This window comes from Capsicum annuum, chromosome 1 (assembly GCF_002878395.1).
Source record: "Capsicum annuum cultivar UCD-10X-F1 chromosome 1, UCD10Xv1.1, whole genome shotgun sequence".
NCBI classification, from domain to species: Eukaryota; Viridiplantae; Streptophyta; class Magnoliopsida; order Solanales; family Solanaceae; genus Capsicum; species Capsicum annuum.
In genome coordinates this window covers 115,212,789-115,221,628 of record NC_061111.1, presented here as the reverse complement: position 1 = coordinate 115,221,628, position 8,840 = coordinate 115,212,789, and positions in this window count along the sequence as shown.

Below are 8,840 nucleotides of genomic sequence, written 5' to 3'. Positions count from 1 at the left end.
CTATACTATTTTTTATTAGTAGAGAGTTTATCTTATTCTTTCTTCTTAGGTTGTACAAGTCCATTCTATTGTATATGCCCCAAATCCTCCTTGAAATTCAAGGAAGCATTGTTCTGTTCTATAGCATGAAAAAATTCACTTAGAATTATAAGATGTCAAAACACTAGATGATTTCTATATTGATCTGATCAACCTTTGGTGGATAGAGTTATCTGGTATCTGTATTGTTGGTAAATAGCAGCTATCCCATGGAATATTCATTCTGCGTGCAAATTGGCTCGAACACTATTTTCGAGTATAATACTATTTTCTTTTGTTCTTCTTTTTAGGTTTTTTCAGGTCCATCATATTGTATATTCCCCAATCTTCCTTTAAATTCAAAGAAACATTGTTCTGTGCTTTAGCTTGAAAAGACTTACTAAGGATTATAAGTTATCAGAATTTGTATCTTTTTTTTTTTCTATTCTACAAACTTTACTACTAAAGAATTTTAATTTCTAATGAATCTTGAGTTTTCCTACTTAGCACTTTGCCAACATTATTCTTGTTTTAACTCTTGCATATAAAATTTTTACAGGGTGATACTTGACAATTTGCATAAGTTAGTCAACACAGGAGCCTATCCTTATCAACATGCATTCAAAATTCTGGATCCGTTTTTGGTCAGCTTAGAAACGAAAATAGTTTATTTTTTGAACAGAGTGGAGGTTCATATATAAAGATACTCAATAATTATACATGAAGGTTATACACCTCAATTCAAATAGAATTTATGTCAGTAGAATATATTAATGAAAAACTTGTGCATTTTCCTCGACATATTCAATAAATCTTTGATTGCTTTCAATACAATAATTTGGTTTAATACAAAGTTTCATAGAACTATAGATCCTTGGTAACATTAGTAGATGAGACCTCATCATTACATATGGGGCAAACCTGCAAAGAAAAATATAGAGAAGTATGAATATCAAGAAAATATATATAGGCAATAACAAAAGATACATACATCCTACAATAACACAATACCATAGATAAAAAATGCTTAAATTGTATCTATTGTTTTAAAGAATATTTATCTTTGATATAAATAATTGAATTAAAAAATAAAATAAAATAATGTGAGATACATATAACATAACCCTCATACACAATATGTATCTTTAAGCTTACTAACATGTATCTTTGGTATGCAGATTTCACTAAAATTTAAAAACAAGAGTTACATATAAAACTTAAATAGATAACAAGATATACAGGATATTGAAAAAAGTATCATGTATGTCTAATATGTATCTAAACCTAAAATTACCCAGATTAGAAATAACAAGAGATACATAAAGCCACAATAACACAAAATTAAATATACACAACAACAACAACAAACCCAGTGTATTCCCAACTGGTGGGGTCTGGGGGGGGGGGTAGGATGTACGCAGTCCATACCTCTACCTCTGAAGAAGTAGAAAGGCTGTTTTCGATAGACCCCCAGCTCGAGACACGCGGTACCACACAAACACATAGTAAAGCACAGCACAAGGTTACAAGGTTACAAGATTACATAACATAAATACGACACCCATAAGTAATATAAAGCAGAGGAAAGCACACAGCTTCATAATAAAACATGGGACACGGACTCCTAACAGGAATAAACCCCCACCAAGTAGTTCCCTATACTAGCGACTCAGACTGGCCCTAGTCCACTGCTCTGATTCGCGTCCTCCAGACCTTCCTATCTAGGGTCATGTTCTCGGTGAGATGTAACTGCTCCATGTCTCGCCTAATCACCTCACCCCAGTACTTCTTCGGCCTACCCCTACCCCGCTTAAAACCATCCAACGCTAGCCTCTCACACCTACGGACCGGGGCATCCACGCCCCTCCTCTTCACGTGTCCAAACCATCTCAATCGGGCTTCCCGCATCTTGCACTCCACTGGTGTCACACCAACCTTCTCCCGGATATTCTCATTCCGAACTCTATCCCCTCTAATCAGCCCACATATCCAGCGCAACATCCGCATTTCTGCCACCCTCATCTTTTGGATGTGGGAGTTCTTAACTGGCCAACACTCCGCTCCATATAACATGGTCGGCCGGACTACCGCCCTGTAGAATTTGCCTTTAAGCTTAGGCGGCACCTTCTTATCACACAGCACCCCCGACGCGAGCTTCCACTTCATCCATCCCGCCCCAATACGGTGCGAGACATCCTCGTCAATCTCACCGTTACTCTGGATCACGGACCCGAGATACTTGAAACTCTCCCTCTTACCTACCTCCTATGATTCCAGCTTCACTACTACCTCATTCTCTCGCCTCACGTCATTAAACTTGCATTCCACATACTCTGTCTTGCTTCTGCTCACCCTGAACCCTTTAGACTCAAGGGTTTGCCTCCACACCTCTAATTTGTCACTCACACCCCCTCGAGTCTCATCTATCAAAACTACATCGTCTGCAAAAAGCATACACCACGGCACCTCCCTTTGAATACGCCGCGTCAACACATCCATCACCACTGCAAACAAAAAGGGACTAAGAGTAGATCCCTGATGCAACCCTGTCTGGACCGTGAAATGCTCTGAATCTCCTCCCGCCGTCCTTACCTTAGTTTTCGCTCCATCATACATATCCTTGATTGCTCTGATATATGCCAACGGTACTCCACTCACCTCCAAGCATCTCCAAAGCACCTCCCTGGGGACTTTGTCATAGGCCTTCTCCAGGTCGATAAACACCATGTGCAGGTCCTTCTTCCTCTCCCTATACTGTTCCACCAACCTCTGTACCAGGTGAATTGCCTCCGTCGTCGAGCGGGCAGGCATAAATCCAAACTGGTTTTCTGAAATAGACACTATCCGTCTCAGCCTCACCTCGACCACTCTCTCCCAGATCTTCATAGAGTGACTCAATAACTTAATCCCCCTATAGTTGTTGCAACTCTGGATGTCCCCCTTATTCTTATAGAGAGGTATCATGGTGCTCCACCTCCAAGCCTCGGGCATCTTTGCCGTCTTGAAGATTTCATTAAACAATCCCGTCAACCACCTAAGACCAGCCTCTCCAACGAACTTCCAAAACTCGACCGGTATCTCATCCGGCCCCGTCGCCCTACCCTTTCGCATTCTGTGAACAGCCTGTCTAACCTCTTATACCTTAAAACGTCTACAATAGCTAAAATCCCGACACTCCTCTGAGTGCTCCAGTTCCCCTAACACAATAGCTCTATCCCCTTCGTCATTCAAGAGCCTATGAAAGTACGACTGCCATCTATTCTTAATGTGGCCGTCCTCCACCAACACTCTACCGTCCTCCCCCTTAATGCACCTCACCTGATCGAGGTCACGACCCTTCCTCTCCCTAGCCTTAGCGAGTCTAAACAACTTTTTCTCCCCTCCCTTCCCCTGTAACCCTGCATACAGGCTCTTAAAGGCGGCCGTCTTAGCTGCCGTGACTGCTGACTTAGCCTCCTTCCTCGCTAGCTTGTACTCTTTCCTGTTTACCCGCTTTTCCTCTTCGTTCTTACTCTCCACCAACTTGGCATACGCCCCTTTCTTGGTCCCCACTTTCTTCTCCACCTCTTCATTCCACCACCAATCCCCCTGATGGTGGCCGGCCCGGCCCCTAGAAACCCCCAACACCTCACTTGCATTCTCCCTGATGCACCTAGCCGCATGGACATGATTCAAAAAGCTAATAGAAATTTAAGAGTTAAGTAACAAAAGACACATATCAATCATTGGGGAAAAGGAACTTACAAAAAGCTCGCAGAGAGGGCTTTGAAGCCTATATACCGAGGGACAAGACAATATAAACATTAGGTTTTGGATAACAATTTTGAGAAAATATTCAACAGGGTCCCTTATTTTTTTTTAATAGAATCGTCAGATAAGTTGGAAGAAACAATGTCAAATTATCGATTTTTGAAAAAAAAATCGTCAGATAAGATTGAAAAAATTGACTATGATTTTAGGGGGAAAATTTACCTTGATTCAAAAATTTTGAATTAGATAAAAAAAAATAGGATTGAAATTGCCGCTGAAATAATGATGTAGAATGAGGAGGAAAGAGTTCTTAATTTGATAAAATAAGCGGTAGGATGAGGGGGGTTTTAACATGTATCTCAACTTTTAGTAAAAGTAGTAAATGTTGGGACGTTTGTAATATTTTTAAAGTAGAGGGATTTTTAGTAGTTTTGTAACTTAAATTGTTATTTTAGGTAATTTTTCCGAAAAATAAAAGGCCGAAAGGCCTGGCCAAATTTGAAAATGGGCTAAAAAGGGGCCCAAATCTCAACTTTTCTTCATTTATTTTATTGTAATTTAATTTAAATTAATCTAGATGAATCCTCGGGAGCAAGTGTATGTTGAAATTAGTTACTTATTTGATTATTTAAAGTTTTTGTTGAAATTATTTACTTTATTTGGTTATTTTTAATTCTTCTCCTTAGGCAAGCTAATTTTTTAAAAAATAACTTGAGAATTTTCTTTCATATTTGTTAATAGTTTAAAGTCACATTTAAGAAGTTGAGTTAATCATTTAGCCCAAAGTCTTAATCCAGATAAAATTGTTAAAGTTAGAATTATTTTGAAACTTTGATGTTTAATTTATTTTATTACTTAGAATAAATTAAATGGATTAGTATCAAATAAGTTTTATTATTTATTTAAAATAAGTTTTTTTTTCCAAATAAATTCAAGATTTTTTCTAAAATAAGATCAAGATTTTTGTAACTTAAGAAATATTTTTCAAGCTTAGCCAAACAAGTATAACCCGCCAGGAACCATGCTTTGTGGATTTTCGAAAGCGCCTAACACCTTCTTTCGAATTTACTTGAACCCTTATTTAGACTCTGGTTATTTTTATTAAAGGTTTTCTTTAAACATTTACTTTGTTAAATAGTTTTCTTAATTTTCTAAAAAATTAATTGGCGGCTCTAAATTATTTTTTCAAAACAAAATCCAATAGACTACTTCTCTGTTAATTTTTTCCACGAAGTTATGGAACATTTTTGACTTTTCAAAAATGGATCGTAACAAAACAAATGCCAAAAGTGAGAAGACAATTATGTACCTCAGTCTGAAATGATGGACACCGGCACTCCATGAAACTTAACTATTTCCTGAATGAACAACTTAGCATAATCCTCTCCTGCGTAGTTAGTTCTCACAGACAAGAAGTCAGTAGACTTAGTCATTCTATCCACAATGAACCAAATAAAATCATACTGATTGCGAGACCACGGAAGGCCAGTAATGAAATCCATATTAATCATCTCTCACTTCCACATGGGCAACTCTATATTTTAAGACATGACACCAGGCCTCAAATGGTCAACCTTGACTTACTGACAAACTATACACTTAGCCATAAAATTTGCCTTATCTCTCTTCATATTATTCCACTGGTTGATTTCCTTCAAGTCATGATACATTTTATTTGAACATGGATGAACTGTATATCTAGACTCATGATCCTCAGTCAAAATCCTTTCCCGCAGTTTATCAACATCAGGAACACACAACCTTTCTTGATATCTCAGAATGACATCTCCCCCAATCTCAAAAGCCATAACCTTTTGCTGACCCACATCATCCTTAATCTGCATAAATATGGGATCCAAAACTTTCTTCTCCTTCACCTCAGCACCAAGAGATAATTTAACCACTTCCTAAATAATCACTCCTCTATTCATAAAGTCCAAGAGACAAACTTCTAGGTTAGCCAATATGTGAATATCCTTCACCAACCCTCTTTTTTCCTCATCAACGTGAGATAAGCTCCCCATAGACAACTTGCTAAAAGCATCAACAACAATATTAGCTTTACCTGGATGGTAGTGAAGGCTCATGTCATAATCCTTAAGAAATTTGAGCCACCACCAGATTCTTAATGCAAAGACCACAACCCCAACTCTAAATTGTGAGTCGGGTAATTCCTCTCATGAACCTTAAGCTTCCTAGAAGCATAAGCCACAACCTTACCATGATGCATCAAAACACAACCCAGTCCTACGTGGGACACATCACAATACACAACAAACCCATTAATACCCTTAGGCAGGGTCAAAATTGATGCAGAAGTCAACTTATTCTTTAACTTCTCAAAACCACCTTCGTAAGCACCGATCCACAAAAACTTAACCTTTTTCTAAGTTTACTTCATCAATGGGGTAGTAATAGATAAAAAATTCTCCATAAACCTCCTATAATACCCAGCCAAGCCCAAAAAAATCTTAATGTCAGTTAGAGTCATGGGTCTAGTCCACTTTTTAACTGCCTCAACTTTCTGTGGATCCATTTAATCCCCTCACAAGAAATAATATGCCCATAAAAGGTCACATCACTTAACCAAAAATCGCACTTAGAAAATTTTACATAGAATTTATGGTCCTTAAGAGTCTTCAACACAATTTAGAGGTGATTGACATGATCTCCTCACTTTTAAAGTACACCAAGATGTCATCAATGAAGACTACAATGAACAAATCTAGAAACTCCCTAAATACCCGATTTATAAGATCCATGAAAGTAGCTGGAGCATCAGTCAACTTTAATGACATAACCAAAAACTCATAATGGTCGTACTGGGTTTGGAAAGTAGTCTCAGAAATATCAACCTCCCTAATTTTCAACTAATGATAGCCCAAACAAAGATCAATCTTAGAAAAATACCTAGCACCCTGAAGATGGTATAAAAAATCATCAATCCTAGAAAGAGAATATTTATTTTTCACTGTAACCTTATTCAGATGACGATAGGTCTATATACATTCGAAGAGAACCATTTTTTTTGCATGAAAAGTATAGAAGTATCCCATGAAGAATCACTAGGATAGGTAGAACCCTTATCATGAAGATCCTTCAACTGATTCTCAATTTCCTTTAGTTCAGTCGGAGCTATTTTATAAGGAGGAATAAAAATGGGATAAGTATCTGGTAGAAGATCAATCCCAAAATCTATTTCCCTATCGGAGGAATCCTAGAAGATCATAAAAACTTCAGAAAATTCATAAACCACATGGACAGATTGCAAAGAGGGATACTCAAAGTTAGAATCCATAAACCTAACTAAATGATACAGAGGAAATAAACCTCCCTTTGGGTACTAAAGAACTCCTTTCCCATTCGATTACCTGTTTATTGGAAAAAATAAAAATTAACCTTTCAGTCCCTACAATCCAGAGAAGCATAACACGAATGAAGTAAAACCATCCCCAAGATTACATCAAAATCCACCATATCAAGTTATATCAAATCCACCAATGTCCCCCTATGAAAGATGGACACCACACAACTCCAATAGATTTTTCTAGCAATAACAGAATCACCAATCGGAGTAGACACAGAAAAGGTGTCAAAAATATTTTCAAGACCAAAATCAAAGTGTACATCCATATAAGGAGTCACATAAGATAGGGAAGAACCCGAATCAAGAAAATAATAAATATCACGAGAAAAGAGCTATAACATACCAGTGATAATATCTAGAGATTCCTCGAATTTTGGATGAGTAGCAAGAGCATAGAGATGATTTTGGCCAGTGACGATACATGAAGTGGCACCCTCAGATGTAGAAGCCAAATAAGTAGCAACTGGAACCTTATTAGCTCCATAGGCAGCTCTGGTCAAAGGACAATTTCACTGTATATGACCAAGCTGACCATAATTATAGCATCAATTTCTCCCCTCCTTACAATATACACGATGAAGCTACCCATAAAATTGACGTAGAGGGTAAGGTGGGCAGACTGAGCTCCACTAACCTAATACTGGGCACCCCGTGTCTTAGGACCACTACTATCCTGAAAATAATGATCACCCAAAGGCTTAGGATAAGGAGCACTAGCTGTCTAATATAAATTTCCCCAATTGTTCTTCTTATTCCAATGCCTACCATCTCTTCTACTGTTCTGCTGATTTGCATCCTGCTCTGAATATCTAAACTTTTTGTTCTGCCTTTCTCCCACCCTTACCTGGTTTTTTTTCTCATCCTCCACCTGTTGTATATAAACCACCACTCTGATTATGTTTATGTTATTATTTAACATAGCAGTCTTACAATCCAACACCAGATCACGAGACAAACCAGAAGCAAACTTCCTCATGGACCTCATATTAGACACCAATTCTAGAGCATAACGGGCCAACTGCTGGAATTTCAGGGTGTACTCCTTAACACTCATCTTATCCTATTTCAAGTTCATAAATTCTTTAACTCCTGAGGAAAGAGGTGATCAAGAAAAGAACCTAAAAAGTATTCCCACACAGCCGGTTTAACCTCATTACCCCTTGTTGTTTCCCACTTCTCATACCACTGGTAAGCCATATCTTTCAATTGATAAGCAGCAAACTCCATACCTCTCCATACCTCTGAATTAGTAACATATCACCTTAAAGATTTTATCCATCTCATCCATAAACCTGCGAGGATCCTCTTCAACCTTAGAGCCTATAAAGGTTGGGGGATTCAACCTCATAAATTTTCCAACCCGAGTGACCTTAGATAAACTAACAGTAGGACCAACATGATTAGACTGACAAGACTACTACGCTATGAGTTGAACAAACATATGAATAGATTGGAAGAACTTCGTATTAGAGATATCTCCCTGAGGTGACTGAGCATAAGTTTCACCAGCTCAAAAAGCTCGAGGAGGACTAGTAGGGACATGTGGAACCCTATATGGAGCGAAATAGCTAGGCCATGGACCCTAGACTGGGACTGCACTTCATAAGTAGGGCGAATTCACTCTACATTCTCCTCAGGTGGGTTAGAGTTTCCAGAATAGTTTCTATGATCGTCAAATCTTCCAGGAGGCATGATCTAAAATGCA